The sequence below is a fragment of the Canis lupus genome, chromosome 37 (assembly GCF_048164855.1).
Source record: "Canis lupus baileyi chromosome 37, mCanLup2.hap1, whole genome shotgun sequence".
In the NCBI taxonomy this organism is placed as follows: domain Eukaryota; kingdom Metazoa; phylum Chordata; class Mammalia; order Carnivora; family Canidae; genus Canis; species Canis lupus.
In genome coordinates this window covers 5,790,401-5,811,548 of record NC_132874.1, presented here as the reverse complement: position 1 = coordinate 5,811,548, position 21,148 = coordinate 5,790,401, and the positions used below count along the sequence as shown (strand labels likewise).

The 21,148-nt window shown below is 37.1% G+C and overlaps 1 protein-coding gene across 10 annotated transcripts in view; it reads left to right on the top strand.

Annotated features, from left to right (window-relative positions):
- Positions 1-21,148, top strand: part of LOC140626332 (uncharacterized) — a 591,342-nt gene that overhangs the window by 558,480 nt on the left and 11,714 nt on the right. For 5 of the 10 annotated variants that reach the window (XR_012025521.1, XR_012025527.1, XR_012025528.1 and 2 more), the window contains 2 exons: positions 13,979-14,039; positions 17,797-17,947. The gene's annotated coding sequence lies outside the window, so the exon portion shown is untranslated. The remainder of the gene's footprint in view (positions 1-13,978; positions 14,040-17,796; positions 17,948-21,148) is intronic. The other 5 variants (XR_012025526.1, XR_012025519.1, XR_012025520.1 and 2 more) reach the window with 1 other exon arrangement.

The window sequence follows — 21,148 nt, the reverse complement described above, 5'->3', positions numbered from 1 at the left end:
CTGTTTTAAATTTTAATGAGTAATTGATATTTGGTAGCTGCTGCCTGGCAGTTACCTACTTCTGACTGGTGCCAGTTCTACTCTGGAAGGAGATTCAGGGACAGAGAGGCTTTCTGGAATCCAATGAACCTGCCTTTCTTATTGGTGAAAGTTTGAAAAAAAAATAGCTATGGAGACCTTCAACTTGAATATTATTGGAGTTTATTCTTTTCCTGTTACCTGCATTCATTTGTGACTTTCCATGGATGTTTTCATGATCCTCAAAATAATTTTCCAAAGTAATTTACAGCTGTGATGTAGCATTTGTAGTGTCTACTGTGTAATAGTCACAGTAAAAATCTTTGAAGGTTGGTTTGTTGTTTAAGAGTTAGGAATTTTCAACCTAACCATGACACCCTGCTTATAAAATGGACTAATATGGTTGCATGAGTTTATAGCTGGTGTCAGCCTCTCCTTGACTCCAATGACATCATTTCTTAGGTAGTGACTTCAGAGGTAGGCATTTAGAAATACAGAAATGTTTCAAATGACTCATGAATATGAAAGAAAAATGTCTATTGTAGGTCAGCTGAAAAGTGAAGATGGTTTTGAGTATTAACAATGAAATATTGACCTTTTGATACACTCTGTGAGATTCTCTAAGACAAAACAGCTTTGTAATATTTGTTTCTTTTACTAATTTATATCTTTTGCAATTTTAGAACTAAAAGGAATATTCTTTAGAGGAAAAAAACACTGGAAGTGACATTTTCACTAAACTCTCAAGAGTTTCTGTTTGTTTTCAAATAAATAAAAATGCAGTATGTGATGCTCTTTACAGAGACTCTTGGTATGTTTCACAAGTCAGTTCTCAAAAAATGAAACTATTTTTTGGTAAAAGCAAATTGAAAATTCTAAGTGGTGAATCCCAGTTGCCTGAAACAAACTCCCAACTGTGTATCTATTGCCTGCAGATTCTTGACAGTATTAATTTGTTTGGTAGAAAAAATTATTTTATTCATAGCAAAAATCAAATAAGTGCTATCCACAATTGACAACTGTTGTTTTGTTTATTTCCACCAGGTCTGGCACTGGTGGAAATATGACAAGAAAAGGCAGAAAAATAAGTTGGGTGTGTGAGCTGATAGGGAAAAGGATCATTGGAGCAATAAAATACTTCATTTCTCATCTTCTTTTATGGCTGCCACTGTAGGCGACTGCTCTCAATATACTCTCCCATGGATTTACAAATGAGGAGCTTGCATGCTACTCTATCAGGGGCAACTCCTTATTGCTTACTACCACCATTGGAAACAGAAGGCCTGAAATGCTTGGGCTGGAGTGGTAAGAAAAGCCACCACTGGATTCCTGAGCATTCTTTAGATCTTAATTAGATAGCGTACTTTCTGCCATGGCTCTGTAAGTGCCGTGTGGGTTGCAAATTTATTTTGAACCCAAGGTGGATGCGTTATCTGTAAGTCATCCATTCCTGACTAAAGGCTTTGGGGCTACAGATCAGAGTGGGCACTTTATGAAATCAGAGCCAGCGTTTTAACTAAATCCTAATGGTCAGCTTAGATTTAATTGCAAATGGGACAGTGCCTTGAACTTTCCCAAACCATTCCAGGACATCTTAAAAGCAAAATGAATTTGGGGTACCTGAGGTCAGCCTTTGGATGACAGTAAGCAAATAGATCATGGCCAGGACCATGTCCTAGTGTAGACATTTTGGGCATCACTCATGCTGTAATACATTAATTAATTTATTATGTTTAAATATATATTGTAAATACCTTTTCATGATACAACAGCACCATATTCACTCCACATGAAGTAAATAAGTGGAAAGTATGTTTTCTACCAGTTTCTACCAGCTCTATAATCTTGAGGAAACAGGACATATGACAAGAAAAAAGCTTTAAAGAATATCTTCTTAGTGATGACAGATGATTTTAGATTTGGAGGGGGCTGCTTTAGGATCCTTTGAAACCCAATGTCCTCTGCAGTGTCTTTCCTGCCCAGTGACACACATGAATATCCACATAAGTGACCCCACCTAGTTAACTCTCCAGTTGTTGGCATGCTGTCTGTTCTCCTCTATAATGTAGTTACTGGTGCCCCTTTTGCTGACTAGTCACTCAGGAGGGCCCTCTGCAGGCCATCACAGCTCCCTGGAGGTGAGTTAATGCATGGAGGTTGGACAATGTAGCATGGGTGAAGAGCCTGATACATCTGACTTTGTATCTGACATTCTTTTCAGTTTAAGATTTTATTTATTTTAGTGAGAGAGAGAGAGGGAGAGAGAGCATGCATGGGCGCTGGGAGGATGAGGAGAAGAAGAGAGAGAGAGAGAGAATCCCAAGCAGCCTCTGCATTGAGTGTGCAGCCCAACATGGGGCTTGACTCCATGACCCTGAGATCATGACCTGAGCAGAAACCAAGAACTGGATGTTCAATGCACTGAGCCACCCAGCTGCCCCTCTTTTTTGTTTAATAGCATCATTTGAAATATATCCATTAAGTCCGACAAATATATGGTAAGCTTCCATAGTTTCAGCTAAATTATTTTTAACTCTATATTGAATTATAAAAATAATTTTATCACCAACTCAGTTTCCCGAATTTGTTTTCTAGAAGACCAAATAATAACATATACAAAGTGATATATGTAGCCCCCTCCTTTTTCTTTAGTCTGATTCATTTTAAGTACTTAATTATTTTTAACATTATTCTTCGATAGGCCTGTCAAACTCATCCCCTTCCACCTCAGCCATATTGGGAAAGAAGTTTTGTTTTGTTTTTCCCTCAGGAGGTAGATAGGTTGTTGGAGTCTCACTAAAATATATAGAAAGCCACGCATAATTAAGACAGCAAAAACCCCATCTTCCATGTTATAATATCAGGAAGTAGCACAAGAGGGTTTTTATTGAAAAAAACATATTTCTGGAAAACATTTTAACAGTTTGTTTCAATGTACTCAATTAAAAGACCAAAGAAGAGAGTACAGACTTTTTAAAAACTCCTTATCTATATATGTTTAAAGAATATACTTTATTGAAATGGTATCCTTAGACAATAAAAATAATGATTATTTGTTGAAGTGGTTAACCTTGGACAATAAACTTATATCATGTTTATAAATTATAAATGTTGTCTTTACCACAATAAAATTGCCTTATATAGACAAAAGAAGAATGATTTAAGAAAACTAGAAAAAAAAATCTTATCATTTGTAGCAAATACTAAGGCCATTATTTCTTTGTAAAACTCAATACAGTTGTTTAAGAGACAAACAGATAATAATGTACATTTCAAATCAATGCTTTCAGTTTATAAAACTGGAGAATACAAAGTCCCCTTAAAGTTTTTAAATGACACACTTGAATGTTTCATCATTTCATAACTTTCCCTCTTGACTTTTTTTTCCTATCATCTGACAATGCTTCTTTATTTTGCAGATCTGTTTGGTTTTAAAATTTAATCCCAAGGCCTTAAGCACGTCTCATTATTTCCTAGAAGTGAGATCTGACAAATGCCTGAATAACTCCAGTTTTAGAATTCACAGAATGGCAGGTCAAAAACATGGATGAGAGTGTATCAGCTTGTCCAGACAGCAGCTGAACGCTGAACACTCATAACAGTCCATTTTGCCTGCAGCATGGGGTCTGTGGTTGAGGTGTGTCAGATAGTGTCGGATCAGATTGCAAAGGACTTGCATGACAGGTGAACAAATTTAGATTATATCCTTAAGGAGTGGTCCTGGTGAGCTTTGAAGGAGATGTAGAATGAGAAAATTTTTAGTGAGAATATGAAAGCAACAGATATTTTCCCTAATATATCTGTTGGGGAAACAACAATCTAACATAGTAGCTATAAACTATGAAGTTTTTGTCTGTAAACCCAAAATCTTAAGCTACCATTGCCTCAGGTATAACTATCATGTCTGCCAAGAGTAAGAAAAAAGAGAATAAAACTGTGTATAGGGTTGTTGTTGTTGTTGTTGTTCACTTTAAGGTGAAGCAGCTGCTCTAAGTGGTGTGTTTGTAAGATTATTTCCCTGAAACAGACTTCAATGCCCTTAGACAGTCTTCCTCCTCACAAAGATTTCCTTTGCTTTCTCTGCATGAGAACCTACAAAAGTATTGAGATTGAGAAAAGAAAAGATTCAAATAAGCTCTTAAGTGGTTTTAAAACATACATAGTGCAGTGCACAAAAGGGAAGCCCAGGGAGAAACCAGGAAGCCACTTGCCAAGCAAGTGCAGAAGGTCATGGAGGCTGGACTGAGGGAGTCATGAAAGGGAGATCGTGGGGAGAAGTTCAAAGATGTTTTGGTAGAATTGGAAGATTTGGATGACTCTAAGGAAGAGGCAGAAAAAAAAATGAGTACAGTTTGTGATTTGGTACACAGATGGGATGCTGAGAGATCACTGGTGGGCAGAGCAAAGAGAAGGGAGGTCCATGGCTTGGAAGCAGATGGCTTGGATGTCTGGTGCTACACTAAGGAGTCTGAAGCACTTCTGTCATTCAGAGGGAGCCTGAAAATTTCAGAGGGGGAAATGATCTCCATACTTATCAATGTTCTGGGTCTAGCATGGGCTCTAGTTCCTGCTAAAGCCACCTTAATGTGAGTTTCAGTATACATGCCAACAAATGAGTGTTCTCTTCTACCTTGCTTGCCAGGGGAGGGTACTTATGATTTTTGTAATGTATTTGTGTATTTATAGGTATTTACTACATTGGTAGCCTAGCATCACTATGTTAAGCTTTTACTATATATAGTATTCTAAAAGAGATGTGGTTATCTAATAGGCATATTCAAATCTATGTAATAATTAGTTGATATAATGGGTCTTTACCAGAGAAAGTAGTTATGAATCTGATTCTGTCTTACAAGGTGAATACCTACTCCTCAGTATAAGAAATGCTTGTCTGAAGGACATTGAAGACATACATATGTATAGATGGTTGGTTGTAAGTTATATGAAAAAAATGAAGTTAGTAAAAAAAAATATATATCTTCTACCAGAAATTTGACATTCACTGTGAATTGGACAATGTTATTATACATTATTATTGAAATGATATGAAACATGTAAAATGAATGAGTTATATTTTGTAAGGTATGGCTACTTCATGGGCAATGTATTTGTAACAGTGTTTTGTTATGTATTTCCTGATGTGAAGGAAATATAAATGGTCATGTAGTGTTCTTGAGGTGATTTAGAATTTGGAAGGATAAATGAAATGGAATTCTTGATTGGGATGAATACATTAAATTATTTGGTTTTACATTTGATTTTGCTTTATGTATAGACTTCATAATGGGGCTTCAGATACATAAAAGGGAATTCATTCCATAAACTAGAGTTAGAAATTCATTTTAAATATTTAATGATTTAATTAAGTTTTATTAGTGTGATGCTCTTTGCTTTGCCAATTAAAAATTGACAAGAGCCTCATCTGTTTTTTGTTTTGTTTTGTTTTCTGTTTTCCCTCTTTGGATAGTATCTCAGTTAGATTAGTTTGTTCTGTATCTTTACAAACAGTGATAAATACTAATTTTTCAAAATAAATGTTCTTTTTAAACATGTAAAATTGCCAAGAGAAAAATATTAAGCAATTGCAAAGCATTTAAATCAACAGAATTTACTCATTGCTTTGCCCTTTGATTAAAAAACTACTTTATACTTTGTCTTTAGGAAAATTTGATTTGCTTTACTCCAGTTTTCTCTCTATACTAATCATCTTTGCCAGAGTGCAGAAAGTGTTTCATGCCGTAGGACTCAGACGAGGTGCAAATGGTGCTTGCCATTGCACTGGACTTTGGGGCATGGGTGAGAGTGACATATCTAGTGGTCAAGCAAACAGTGGAGAAGAGTGAATTACATAAATTACACTGCTATCAACAATGAGTTCACTGCGAAGGGTGTGTAGCGGGTGGAGTTTTCCCAAGTTTATACCTCAGGATCATGCAGGTACTCCAGGTGGTTATGGAAATACTGTAAAAAGTAAAGAGAGGCTATGACCATATGCATTTCTATGAACCCTCATATTCATATTTCACTTATATTTATTGACATAGAATCTATGTCCATGTAGCTCTGGATAACTTGGTGGCCTGAGAAATTTTATTGACATGAGGGAAAAGGAAGAGGATATGTATAGTTTGCAGTATTTATCCAACAGGCAACAATTGACCCTGTGTAGCTAAGAATATGATTCTCTGGACTTTTCTGACAAACCTCCTGCCCTCTGCCCCAGTGGTGATCAACAGTAAACATTACCCTTAAATGTGCTTCTGAAGGAAAAATAAAATATGTTTTGGAGACAAGAGATCTAGATAGTTGTTAATTATCCTTTTTCTTTTTAGAAAAAAAATATAATTAACCAAAATTCACCTTTACTTTTGTCGACGTTTCAAGGTTCAGGAACACAGAGTATGTGGAAAACTGTCTTGTATCCTGTTGAAAGTTGAAATGATCTTACTAAAGATGGGAACTGAGTTTCCCGGTATGGTAGTCATTAACCACACATGGTCGTTACATTTAAATTTAATTAAAGTTAAATAAATAAGTTTATTTCTTCAAAGTCCACAGGTATTTTGTGGCTGCCATATTGGATGGTACAGAAATATTTCTGTTGTTATAGAACATTATATTGTATAGCACTGCATTAGAAAGTATGTGGTTATGATACCCGAAAAACAGTATTCTTATATAGATACTATTAGACATAATAAGAAACAAACCCGACCATTTTAGTTATGATGAGAATTTTTTTTCAGCTTCTTAAGTTTTTATTTTAATTCTAGTTAGTTAACATGCAGTGTTATGTAACTTTTAGAAGTACAATGTCATGATTCAACAATTCTATCCATTACTCAGTGCTCTGCACTATAAGTATTTTCTTAATCCCCTTCCCCTATTTCACCCACCCCCCTCCTCCTCTCCTCTGAAATCCACCAGTTAGTTGTTCTCTGTAGTTAGAAGTTGGTTTCTTGATTTGTCTCCCTCTCTCTCTTCTGCTTTGCGCATTTGTTTTGTTTCTTAAATGCCACATATAGTGAAATCCTGTGATATTTGTCTTTCTTGGACTGACTCTGCTTAGCATTATACTCTCTAGCTCCATCCACATCATGGCAAAAGGCAAGATTTCATTCTATTTTTAGCTGAATAGTATTCCAGTGTATATGTATACCATTTCTTCTTCATCCATTCATCAATTGATGGACACTTGGGCTGCTTCCATATCTTGGCTCTTGTAGATAATGCTGCTATAAGTAAAGGGGTGCGTCTATGCCTTTAAATTAGTGTTTTTGTATTCTTTGGGTAAATACCCAGTAGCGCAATTGCTGAGTCATGGGGTAGCTCTATTAACTTTTTTGAGGAACCTCCATACTGTTTTCCACAGTGGTTGCACCGGTATGCATTCCCACCAGCAGTGAATGAAGGTTTCTTTTCCTCCACATCCTTGCCAACACCTGTTGTTTCTTGGGTTGTGGATTTTAGCCAATGTGACAGTATGAGGTGATATGTTATTGTAGTTTTGATCTGCATTTCTCTGATGATGAGTGATGTTGAGCGTCTTTTCTGTGTCTTTTGGACATATGTATGTCTTTTGAGAAATGTCTGTTTATGTCTTCTGCCCGTTTTTAAATTGAATTATTTAGTTTTGGGGTATAGAGTTTTATAAGTTTATATTATTTTGGATACTCTTTATCGGAGATGTCATTTATAAATATCTTCTCCCATTTTGCAGATTGCCTTTGAGTTTTCTTTATTGTTTTCGTCACTGTGCAGAAGTTTTTTGTTTTGATGTAGTCCCAGTAGTTTATTTTTGCTTTTGTTTCCCTTGCCTTAGGAGACCTATCTAGAAAAATTTTATGGTTGGCCAATCTCAAAGAGTTACCACTTTTGTTCTCTTCTAGGATTTTTATGGTATTTAGGTCTTCAATCCATTTTGGATTTTTTTGTGTGTATGGTGTAAGAAAGTGATGAATATTTCTTGGTCATTTATATGCTAATATGGGTGTTCCCAGTTGTCAGGCAGCTTTTCTCTTTGTGATGAAGATCCTAGGCTCTTCCCTTTTGTGATTTTGTTATGCTGCAAATCCTTGAAGTCCTGCTTCCAGCTGCTGGAAGGGTTCAGTTGCCCTGGCCTCTTCACCACCTTGACCTGAAAGTGATGAAATAAATTTTCCCTCATATTCAGTTGGTGAGAACTACCCATATGGCCCACCTAGATGCAAGGCTTTTTGATAGAAACTCTGCAAAATAAATATGGGGATCCCTGGGTGGCGCAGCAGTTTAGCGCCTGCCTTTGGCCCAGGGCGCGATCCTGGAGACCCGGGATCGAATCTCCTGGTGCATGGAGCCTGCTTCTCCCTCTGCCTATGTCTCTGCCTCTCTCTCTCTCTCTGTGACTATCATAAATAAATAAAAATTAAACAAAATATGAATTTTATATGGAAAAGTAACTAATGAGTTACTGGTTGGCTCAATTGGTTAAGCATCTGTGTTTGGCTCAGGTCATGATTCTAGGGTCCTGAGACTGACCCCCTCGCCAGGCTTCCTGCTTAGTGGGAAGTCTGCTTGCCCCTCCCTCTACTCGTGCTCTTTCTCTCTCTCCCTCTCAAATAAACAAATAAAATCTTTTAAAAAATAGAAAAGTAACTAATGGTTAAGAATAATTTTGTTCATTGTTAAATTGCATTTCTTCATCTTTAGAGTACATATACTATTGTTTTGACAATCTCTGAAAACAAAGTAATATCTTTATTTTCATGTTCTTATACATTTTAACACTTTGGTCCTTGCAGATTAAGAACAGTTAATAAGACCAACATCATTTTTACTTACTTTATATAAGATATTATAGGTCTATGGGAAATTTATATAAAAAGATTATGTATTTTTAAGTGGGCTTTCAACTTTATAGGTAAAACAGTTGTACTCTGTTCCTGCAGGTTTTCTCTTGTGAGCCTGAGTATGATTTAATTTAGAAGACTAGAATGCATATAAAATTTGGATATGCTTATTACATGTAGTGAAGTACACTTGCAAAGGAGGTCTCCCTTGTCATAAACAAAGAGTTACTGGCAGGAATTGTCCCTTATAAATCACTTTCCAAGTTAAAAGATAAATCCATACTCAAAATTTGCAGTTTTATTTTTATTTATTTTTATTTTTTATTGGTGTTCAATTTGCCAACACATAGCATAACACCCAGTGCTCATCCCATCAACTGCCCCCCTCAGTGCCCATCACCCAGTCACCTCCACCCCCTGCCCACCTCCCTTTCTACATTTCCCAGAGTTAGGAGTCTCTCATGTTCTGTCTCCCTTTCTGATATTTCCCACTCATTTTTTCTCCTTTCCCCTTTATTCCCTTTCACTATTTTTTATATTCCCCAAATGAATGAGACCATATAATGTTTGTACTTTTCAGATTGACTTATTTCACTCAGCATAATACCCTCCAGTTCCATCCACGTCGAAGCAAATGGTGGGTATTTGTCGTTTCTAATGGCTGAGGAATATTCCATTGTATACATAGACCACATCTTCTTTATCCATTCATCTTTCAATGGACACCGAGGCTCCTTCCACAGTTTGGCTATTGTGGACATTGCTGCTAGAAACATCGGGGTGCAGGTGTACTGGCGTTTCACTGCATCTGTATCTTTGGGGTAAATCCCCAACAGTGCAATTGCTGGGTCGTAGGGCAGGTCTATTTTTAACTGTTTGAGGAACCTCCACACACTTTTCCAGAGTGGCTGCACCAGTTCACATTCCCACCAACAGTGCAAGAAGGTTCCCCTTTCTCCACATCCTCTCCAACATTTGTGGTTTCCTGCCTTGTTAATGTTCCCCATTCTCACTGGTGTGAGGTGGTATCTCATTGTGGTTTTGATTTGTATTTCCCTGATGGCAAGTGATGCAGAGCATTTTCTCATGTGCTTGTTGGCCATGTCTATGTCTTCCTCTGTGAGATTTCTGTTCATGTCTTTTGCCCATTTCATGATTGGATTGTTTGTTTCTTTGCTGTTGAGTTTAATAAATTCTTTATAGATCTTGGAAACTAGCCCTTTATCTAATAGGTCATTTGCAAATATCTTCTCCCATTCTGTAGGTTGTCTTTAGTTTTGTTGACTGTTTCTTTTGCTGTGCAAAAGCTTCTTATCTTGATGAAGTCCCAATAGTTCATTTTTGCTTTTGTTTCCCTTGCCTTCATGGATGTATCTTGCAAGAAGTTACTGTGGCCAAGTTCAAAAAGGGTGTTGCCTGTGTTCTCTTCTAGGATTTTGATGGAATCTTGTCTCACATTTAGATCTTTCATCCATTTTGAGTTTATCTTTGTGTATGGTGTAAGAGAGTGGTCTAGTTTCATTCTTTTGCATGTGGATGTCCAATTTTCCCAGCACCATTTATTGAAGAGACTGTCTTTCTTCCAGTGGATAGTCTTTCCTCCTTTGTTGAATATTAGTTGACCATAAAGTTGAGGGTTCACTTCTAGATTCTCTACTCTGTTCCATTGATCTATGTGTCTGTTTTTGTGCCAGGACCACACTGTCTTGATGACCACAGCTTTGTAGTACAACCTGAAATCTGGCATTGTGATGCCCCCAGCTATGGTTTTCTTTTTTAATATTCCCCTGGCTATTCGGGGTCTTTTCTGATTCCACACAAATCTTAAAATAATTTGTTCCAACTCTCTGAAGAAAGTCCATGGTATTTTATAGGGATTGCATTAAACGTGTAAATTGCCCTGGGTAACATTGACATTTTCACAATATTAATTCTTCCAATCCATAAGCATGGAATATTTTTCCATCTCTTTGTGTCTTCCTCAATTTCTTTCAGAAGTGTTCTGTAGTTTTTAGGGTATAGATCCTTTACCTCTTTGGTGAGGTTTATTCCTAGGTATCTTATGCTTTTGGGTGCAATTGTAAATGGGATTGAGTCCTTAATTTTTCTTTCTTCAGTCTCATTGTTAGTGTATAGAAATGCCACTGACTTCTGGGCACTGATTTTGTATCCTGCCACACTGCCAAATTGCTGTATGAGTTCTAGCAATCTTGGGGTGGAGTCTTTTGGGTTTTCTATGTATAGTATCATGTCATCTGCAAAGAGGGAGAGTTTGACTTCTTCTTTGCCAATTTGAATGCCTTTAATGTCTTTTTGTTGTCTGATTGCTGAGGCTAGAACTTCTAGTACTATGTTGAATAGCAGTGGTGAGAGTGGACATCCCTGTCTTGTTCCTGATCTTAGGGGAAAGGCTCCCAGTGCTTCCCCATTGAGAATGATATTTGCTGTGGGCTTTTTGTAGATGGCTTTTAAGATGCTGAGGAATTTTCCCTCTATCCCTACACTCTGAAGAGTTTTGATCAGGAATGGATGCTGTATTTTGTCAAATGCTTTCTCCGCATCTATTGAGAGGATCATATAGTTCTTGTTTTTTCTCTTGCTGATATGATGAATCACATTGATTGTTTTACAAGTGTTGAACCAGCCTTGCATCCCAGGGATAAAGCCCACTTGGTCATGGTGAATAATCTTCTTAATGTATTGTTGGATCCTATTGGCTAGTATCTTGTTGAGAATTTTTGCATCCATGTTCATCAGGGATATTGGTCTATAATTCTCCTTTTTGGTGGGGTCTTTGGTTTCAGAATTAAGGTGATACTGGCCTCATAGAACGAGTTTGGAAGTATTCCATCTCTTTCTATCTTTCTGAACAGCTTTAGTAGAATAGGTATGGTTTCTTTTTTAAACGTTTGATAGAATTCCCCTGGGAAGCCATCTGGCCCTGGACTTTTATGTCTTGGGAGGTTTTTGATGACTGCTTCAATTTCCTCCCTGGTTATTGTCCTGTTCGGGTTTTCTATTTCTTCCTGTTCCAGTTTTGGTAGTTTGTGGTTTTCCAGAAATGTGCACATTTCTTCTAGATTGCCTAACTTATTGGCGTATAGCTGCTCATAATATGTTTTTAAAATAGTTTGTATTTCCTTGGTGTTGGTAGTGATCTCTCCTTTCTCATTCATGATTTTATTAATTTGAGTCTTCTCTCTCTTCTTTTTAATAAGGCTGGCTAATGGTTTATCTATCTTATTAATTCTTTCAAAGAACCAACTCCTGGTTTTGTTGATCTGTTCCACAGTTCTTCTGGTCTCTATTTCATAAGTTCTGCTTAAATCTTTATTAACTCTCTTATTCTGCTGGGTGTAGGATCTATTTGCTGTTTTTTCTCCAGCTCCTTTAGGTGCAACGTTAGCTTTTGTATTTGAGTCCTTTCCAGTTTTTGGATGGATGCTTGTATTGCGATGTATTTCCCCCTCAGGACTGCTTTTGCTGTATCCCAAAGATTTTGAATGGTTGTATCTTCATTCTCATTAGTTTCCATGAATCTTTTTAATTCTTCTCTAATTCCCTGGTTGACCCTTTCATCTTTTAGCAGGTTGGTCCTTACACTCCACGTGCTTGAAATCCTTCCAAACTTCTTCTTGTGATTTAGTTCTAATTTCAAAGCATTATGGTCTGAAAATACGCCGGGTACAATCCCAATCTTTTGGTATCAGTTAAGACCTGATTTGTGACCCAGTATGTGGTCTATTCTGGAGAAAGTTCCATGTGCACTTGAGAAGAATGTGTATTCAGTTGCGTTTGGATGTAATGTTCTGTAAATATCTGTGAAATCCATCTGGTCCAGTGTATCATTTAAAGATCTTGTTTCTTTGGAGATGTTGTGCTTAGAAGACCTGTAGATTGCAGAAAGCGCTACATTCAAGTCACCAAGTATAAGTCTATTGTTATCTAAATATTTCTTAACTTTGGTTATCAATTGATATGCTTGGTAGCTCCCACATTCGGGGCATATATATTGAGGATTGTTAAGTCCTCTTGTTGGATAGATCCTTTAAGTATGATATAGTGTCCTTCTTCATCTCTCACTACAGTCTTCGGGATAAACTTTAGTTTATTTGATATAAGGATGGCTACCCCTGTTTTCTTTTGAGGACCATTTGAATGGTACATGGTTCTCCAACCTTTTATTTTCAGGCTGTAGGTGTCCTTATGTCTAAAAAGAGTCTTTTGTAGACAGCAAATAGATGGGTCTTGCTTTTTTATCCAGTCTGAAACCCAAAATTTGCAGTTTTTTAAATTTGTTTTTTGGTGGTTTTGTTTTGTTTTGTTTTGTTTTTCTAGATTTTATTTTTAAGAAATCTCTACATCCACCATGGGGCTTGAACACACAACCCCAAGATAAAGTCACATGTTCCATTGGCTGAGCCAGCTGGACGCCCCCCGCCCAAATCTACAAGTTTTATACATGTTAATATCATAATTGGGTATCTTGCATATATGCAAGCATACTTCTCTTTAATGACCTTGGTTGGCACTTACCCCAAAAAAAGATAGTTGAAGGAGTTACACTATGTCCGAATTCATTTTGGCCATTTTCTTTTCTCTAGATATCTCTATCTATAATCTCTACTTCTACCTCTACATCTATCTATCTATCTATCTATCTATCTATCTATCTATCTATCATCTCTACAGACAATCCTCTACACAGTAGTGTGCGATTGTAAAGATGGCTTCACAAACTGAAAAAGCAATTTTAATCATCAAGAGGAAAAATTATGTTTCATCAGTGACCTTTACAAGTTTTTGCTAAAACATTAAAAACTCTCTTACTTTCACTCATAAATGTATAGGGAAATGAAAAAAGCAGTAAAACTCTATTTAGTGTTTTATCATTTGAAACATATTTTGAGAATTAAAGAGCTTTGTTCCTTTATAAAAACTTGTCAAGAGGAGTTTGAACCACATCTGCCTTCTGCTCATCATGTAACTTATGGAATGAATGCCTTCGTGGTCATGGCAAATTGCCTTACTTCTTCTAAATTCAGATCACCTTCTGACATTTCATGCTTTGTGCTTTCAGTGTCATGAAGTATCACCGATCATTCTTTTAATGTGAAATTTATATTTTACAGATATCACTTCCTCTAAGACAACTCGATCCTTTCATCACAACTAGTTTCCTCATGTTTGTTGGTAAGTCCTCTTTCACTATGTTTTTATTGGTCAGATGTCCAGAATCTCTGAAGTGGTAACAGGGTCAATGCTCCTGTGGTCAGCCATGCATGAAAGATTCCAATTTAACTTCCAGTGTCGGTGCTTTTCATTTCTTTGCTCAACTTTCATCTTTTTTGGCCATTTCCCTCTTGATTATCTTTTTTTTGTAGAATGTTTTGTGGGATTTTCACTGGGAGACAAGGGAGCAATGGAACGGCCTGCTTTTTTGTCTGTACATGCACAGAATAACAGATGTACAGTGATCAATCACCAACAGGCTTTGACAGAAGTGCCATGGTTGGTCACTGAAAAGGATGCACATCTATTTTTTTTACATAGAGATTTGTGGATTGAAGAGCTAACAGTAAAGTTTATATTTCAAGTGATTACTCACATTTGATATATTGCAGTAACTGAAATTTGAACCCTGTTGTTAGACACTGGTGGTATTTCACTAAACCATGATAGCTGAAATTTGTATATATTGGAATCATGCAGACAAGGATTGTTTCTGTGTGTGATTTCCTTTTATGGAATCCTCTCTCTGGTCCTCGGATCATTTCCCCTTCCTTGCTATTATTACTACTGCTACATCCCATATAAAATGAACCCCATGAAGCCCTTTATTTATTCTGCTGCAATGTGTCTATGACATAAGCTGGAACAGGTTTGAGGAAAATAAGCATCATTATTCAGAGAAATCCATAAAATATTCGCCTTTGGAAAGTGGATAATGGCTTGAATTAGAGAAAGCTAAAAAAACCCCAAAACAAACACTGCACACTGCAGGGAGGTCCACACCCAAGTGAATCTATACAATCTGTACGCATGGATGTGATTGCATTCCAATTTAAGAGTAAAATATTCATTATTTGAGATAGACAGTATAACTTGAAACTAGTTAATTATTGGATTTGAAAAAGAGCAATGCTGATATTTACAAATAAATTAGATGTGACTCTGGTATGTATACAGAGTAAATCAAAACAGTTTTAAACTATACTTTAGTGGATAAGATTTCTCTTGGTTTATCGATAGTAGAATCTGGATTCATGGTTTTTAAACTTTAAAATGCATTTAAATCGCTGGCAGTTTTTGTTAAAAGATTCTGGGGTAGGGTCTGAGATTTTTTAGTTTTAACTCCTTCTCAGGAAATGCTAATGGAGCTGACCAAACATTGAGTATGAAGAGTTTGGAACTACCTAGATTTTGCTGTATAAATTTAGGAAGCTGATAGCTTTAGCAAATAAAACTACACCATGTTTGAAATTGCTGAATTTGACTATTTTCCACTTCCATGACAGTGGAAAGTACTCACCATTAAGAACAACTTTGGACCTCCCTTATCTTTCAAACTTCTGTCTTGTGTTTGCCTTTCCTTTCTGTGCCTTCTGAAAGATTCCTCTTTCTTTGCTCCTACATCATCACCTTCCATTTATTCACCAGCTCACCAGATCTGGCTTTAGCCTGGTTGTGAATGACTGACGGAGACTTTCTAAATGCACATCAGGACCTCCTTGTAGTCAATGGTGAGATGTGTGTATAAGGTCCGGTAATATTGAGCTGCCTTCATGCAATTCTTCCCTCTTGGTCTCTGGAACATTATTACTAGTTTGTTTGTTTGTTTCTTTTTTCTTAAGATTTTTATTTATTTATTTGAGAGAGAGAGAGAGAGAGAGAAAGAGAATGAGAGCAGGAGCAGGAGGAGGGTCAGATAGAGAAACAGACTCCTCACTGAGCTGAGGGCTCAACACAGGGCTCAATCCCAAGACCTTGGGATCATGACCTGAGCTGAAGGCAGACTCTTAAACTACTGAACCACTCAGTCACCCCGACGGATCTTGTTTCTTCTCCAACTTTTCTCATGCCATCTTCTCCATCTCCTGCACCAGCTCTTGTTTGTCCAGCTCTTTCAATGTTCTTCTGCCTTTCCAACTGACCAGCTGCTCACCCACCAGCATTTCCTCTATGACTTCAGTTGCCTATTTACCATGCATATTTCAGTGGCACCCAAATTTTAATCTTTCTGCCTCCAAGACTGTCATAGTTCCACTCCCATAATGACTTTGGGCAAGTTTCTTGACTATCCTGACCTTCATGAGATTCCTCTGATAATATTTCCCATTTCTATGCATGGCAGAGGGGCAAGTTACAGTAACTAGAGCAATCTGAATTTATTTCTCTAGGATGGGACATTCTAGTTTGACCTGAATGCACTTAGAAACAGCTGATTTAATGGATATATCCAATATATGAATATGATATATTTCCTTGGTTATATTTTTAATTATGGGCATCTCTCTCCATTTAAAACCATGCCAAGTATATCAACAATTTTTTTGCTTTTGTTTTTTGAGGGAGTGTGGGGAGGGAAGGGCAGAGGGAGAGGAGAGAGGGGGGGAGAGAGAGAGAGAGAGAGAGGCTCTTAAGCAGGCTCCATGCCTAGGACAGAGCTGACATGGGGCTCCAACTCATGACCCTGAGATCATGACCTGAGCTGAAATCAGCAGGTTCCCCTAATCAACAACTTATATTAAAGACTACATCATACATCAAACATTTGTTTTTATAGATAGAATTTTTGGAATTATCTACATTTGGAAAATAACTAATTTTGAATTTATCATTCTATTGCTTTACATTAATAAAAATATAATATTATACTAAGACATAGCCTAAAGAATTTTAGAATGAGAAATGAGCTTGATAACCAGTGTATAAGTAAACTATGTGTTTAGTGCATTTAATTCTACACATTTCTTAAATATTTATGAAGCATCATCTTTTGAATAAGTTTTGCAGGCCTTATTTTTCATGAGAAGAAGGCAAATATGTGAATAAGTGATTATAGTCAGATGTGTTAATTTCTGTAGTAAGTATTAGTAAAACACACTTTAGTAACCCAAAGGAGAATACAATCTGTCTAGAGAAGTTATGAGACTTTTCATAAAAGAAGTGTAATTGGATCTTTTGCAGACTTGTCTAGGAGTGAAAAGGGGAGAGAAAAATCCAGATTTGGAGGAGAACATAGGTAAAGACGTTAAACCCAAAAGGTCACTGCAGGTTTGGGCAAAATGATAAACTCTGTAGGTTCACTCCACGTTCTGTGCGGGAGCCAGGTGAAAGCAATAGGGGAAGCCTAACCTGTGGCCCACACTCTAGATTTTCCTCTCTTGAGGTTTAATCCCAGAACCCCGGGATCATGACCTGAGCCAAAAGTAGACACTCAACCACTGAACCATCCAGGTGCCTCTATAGTTCCTAAATATTCACTCATACCCATGAGTGAGGCCCAGCAAATACCTAGCTAAAACTCTCTATCAAGGTAGAAAGTTGTAGGTGAAGAGCTATATAGCTATAGGATAATCATATTTCAAGAGTGTTTTCTTTTAAATAGGTCGATCAGAAAAAGACAAATACCATATTATTTCATTCATATTTGGAATTTAAGAAACAAACCAGGAAAGGAAAAAGAAAGAGAGAAACAAACCAAGAAACAGAGTCTTATTTCTAGAGAACGCACTCATGGTCACCAGAGGGGAGTTGGGTGGAGGGATGGGAGAAATAGGTGATGGGGAATAAGGAGGAATCTTGTGGTGATGAGCACCAGGTGATGTAGGGGTGTGTTGAGTGACCACGTTATATACCTGAAACCAATATAACGCTGTGTGTTATCTCAAAGTACATCATCATAGAACATGACTCAAATTTATAACAAACCAATATGTTTGCTAAGAAATCCTGTGGCAGCCAATGACACCATCGGGAAATAAAAGAGAAAAAAAAAAAAAAGGTGAAGAGAAATGGGTCAAGCAGGGACTGAAGGGAAAAAGGAAGAACAAACATGGATATGAAGTTGGCTGCACTGGACAGCACTGGGCGCTAAGGTGAGAACTGCTCCAGTTTTCCGTTAATGAACAGTCACCATATGTGTTACCTTTAATGCAGTTTACACAGTAGAATATTAAGGACCAGGATACACAAAAATTTTATTTATTTGAGAGAGAGAGAAGGAGCCCAAGCAGGAGGAGCAGAAGGAGCAGGAAGCAGAAGGAGAGGGAGAAGCAGACTCCCCACTGAGCAGGGAACCTGATGCATGGCTTAATCCCAGGACCCCGAGATCATGACCTGAGGCCAAGGCAAACGCTTCACCAACTGAACCACCCATGCACTCCACACAAAGCTTATTCTATACAGCTTCAACTTCCTAGAGATAGTGGGCATGAATAAATTAAAATTAGTGACATCTGGGTAAGTAAAAGTTAAAAAAAATTAAAACCCCAAATATAAAAATCATGTCAAACCTCTTATTTCTCTCTTGAACTTGGGGACCAAATTATGAAATGAGAGTTCTAAACTCTAGTTGGGACTAATCAGCATTGCTATTATGGCTCATTTCTTATTCATTTAAGGTGATTATGCTAATGGAATATTACTATGATGCTTCAAGCAAGCTCTCATTTCATAGGATTTAAATATAGGAGAGGAAGAGGAAGAGAAAAACCCCACCTTTCTAGGACAGCTCTAACTCAGAATACTGTTTGTTTTATTTAGTCTCTTGTTTGTTCTAAGTATAATTCATTCATTTTGCTAGAGGAAATTTAATCTAGAAGAGATTCATTGGGTGTGGCAGATAAAAATCCCTTTTCTCAGTAAAAGACATTTTAATCTCAGAGCATATTCTAGAATAATGAAAGCTATTAAGCAGGCAGCTGTAGCACCCTATAAAAAAACAAAACGAAATAAAACAGTCCAATTGATCAGTAGAGGTTCATAATCATTAGTGTTAGGTAGATGAAATATCCAGATGTCTTATAACAACCAACTTTGTCAAATTGACCAGATATTTTGGCATGGTGTGGACAAAGTCTTAGTTCTGTAAACATTAAATTACATGACATCAGATTTTCTGCTGAGGATAACTCTGGTGACTGAATTCAACGTTAAACATTCTGTTAAAAAAAAAAGTAGTGATTTGGGGGCACTCAGCTGGCTCAGTCGATACAGTGTGCAACTCTTGATCTTGGGGTTGTGAGCTTGAGCCCCACATTGGGTATAGAAATCATTTAAGAATAAAATCTTTTTTTTTTTTAAAGTAGTGATTTTGTTTTACTGTACCAAAAAAAAAAAAAAAAGGTTTAAATTATCTTGTATTGAAGTGAATTTATTTAGAAGTGATTGGAGCATATGTAAAAACTTAAAAACATGCTTAGTGGGGGAGGGGAGGTGACTCCCTAGAACAATACAGATTTCTCTATCAAAAATATTTTGCAATTATAGAGTTCTCTTCATTTTTCAGAAGTTTCCATTTATATTTTCTCATTTAATGCTCCAAACAGTTTTTTTTCAAGTAGTGCAAATTATTACATTTTTTTTCCAAGTCAGAGGTGAAGAAAATGAATCTCAGACAGGTGACCTGCCTAGCCTAGAGTGACAGATTGTTACACTAATCCTCCTCAGACGGTTCATATGTCCCTGTATCTACTCCCTTATGTTGTCTACACCTGCTCTAACTCATATTGTTTTTGGCTAATGGAACAATAGCAAATGGGGTACAAACAGAAGCTTGACGGGTGCTTGTGCAATCGTCTTTCTATTTCCTCCTGCTGGGAATCTGTGCTACTGGGTGTCTTCTGGATGGGCCTCTTCTGGGCTGGGCTGAGGCCTCAGATATGTGGATGAGGTCAGCCTCCATCTACAGCTCCAGCAAGACAGCCAAGGGGGTAGAACCAGCCAGACAACCCTCAGAATCAGAAATTAATAGTCGATTGTTGTTTTAAGCCACTACCTTTGGGGATGATTTTGAAAGCATCAAACACTAACTCATAAACCTCAAGTCAAAAGAAGGGAGAGGGGCAAGACCACAGCCCAGAACTTTGGGATCCAATTTCAGCGTTCTGCTGGGGAATGGAAAAGTGGGTATTTTACCCAGAAGTCGAAAGAAATTGATCTAAAGGATTTCGAAGATTGGAAAGGGAGAAATTAGATCCTTTTACAGTGACTCTCAGAGACTCTAGTTTTCTCTGCTTTTTACAAAATTCTTTTATCTTCATAATTAAATAACTGTTATCTACAGGCTCATTTCCCCCCTCCTTTGTTTAATTGTTCTATCATCTCTCACATCATAATGTGTGGGTTTTATGAAAGGTTGAGTTTTCTAAAATGTAAGATAAAACTGTTCAGGTTTGTTCATTTATTGTCTTGACATGTTTATAATTCATGGTTTATGTATTTTACCTTCTATAGGCCTGTGGAGCTGAATAAAATAACCAAGGTAGCATAGGGCGACAGGTTTTTTTTTGTTTGTTTGTTTTTTGCTTTTTGTTTTTTTTTTAAATTTTCAATCTTCCCTCTGTAGGGGTTGTGCATACTCAAGGCAGTCATTCACAACTGCTTAAAAATAAAACACGTTATTTTTGTTGTTTCACATGACACAAAAATATCATGCAGAGTATCCCAACGAAAGCAAACATTTTGTGTTTTCAATATTTATTATCTTAGTAGGTTGCTTTGGTGAATTTCCTTCAACTCTTCATCAGTTTCTTCTGGTTCTGTACCAAGATTGATCTTTTGCAAGCCCCAGATGATTTTTTTTTTTGAAAGTAAGATTGAATTTGAATGGAGATGGGGAAGCAGGTCCAACAATAGTTTTTGCGGGAGGCTGGCTGCAACTTTGAAGTCCAGCGCTGTAGCCATGGCTTCATAATGCCCCACTGGAAAAAAAAATCCCACAGAAAAGTAAACATTTTGACAAGGATCTAGACATCAATTGGAGCTTATCCAGTATTAAACAGAAACACATGCTTTGTTCAAGGCATTTGCAGAAACAAAACCATCCTGCCTTCTTTATTTATTTCTTTAAAGCTCCGTCTTCTATTTATGCTATGTCATGACTAAAGGCGGCCATGAATTGGAAACAAAGGGAAATTCTCCCAAGTAGAGTCCGAAGCACATCTAGCCTCCCTCCCTTGTGCCTTCACCCGTGACCACAAGGCCTGAGCTCTCACCCTCCTCCACCATGCCCTTCTGCGTGTTACTATAAATGTGCCATGGCCAGGTATTAATTATATGCCAATAACAAGAAAGCC